The sequence below is a fragment of the Penaeus monodon genome, chromosome 23 (genome assembly GCF_015228065.2).
Source record: "Penaeus monodon isolate SGIC_2016 chromosome 23, NSTDA_Pmon_1, whole genome shotgun sequence".
Classification (NCBI taxonomy): domain Eukaryota; kingdom Metazoa; phylum Arthropoda; class Malacostraca; order Decapoda; family Penaeidae; genus Penaeus; species Penaeus monodon.
Genome location: NC_051408.1, coordinates 8,392,130 through 8,392,348, shown reverse-complemented (window position 1 = coordinate 8,392,348; position 219 = coordinate 8,392,130). Strand labels below are relative to the sequence as shown.

The 219-nt window shown below is 33.8% G+C and overlaps 1 protein-coding gene across 1 annotated transcript in view; it reads left to right on the top strand.

The window, feature by feature from the left end:
- The window catches only part of LOC119588122 (glutamic acid-rich protein-like), a 2,346-nt gene that overhangs the window by 820 nt on the left and 1,307 nt on the right, over positions 1-219 (top strand). The gene's annotated exons all lie outside the window — the stretch shown is intronic.

Sequence of the window (219 nt, the reverse complement as noted above, 5' to 3'; positions counted from 1 at the left end):
CCCCTATACAATGACCTTAACATCGCAGGAGATAGCTCATGTGCACAATAAGAGTCAGCTTACATAGTCTGATGATCTTGGTAACACACATCAGCAAAGAATCACAAACACAGTATAGTACTTTGATGATGATGATATTATGGAGCATGTGTAGGGAATATTTTATAGTTATACATCTGGTCTAGATTAAATGTATATAGTTAATTCATCATTATGTAT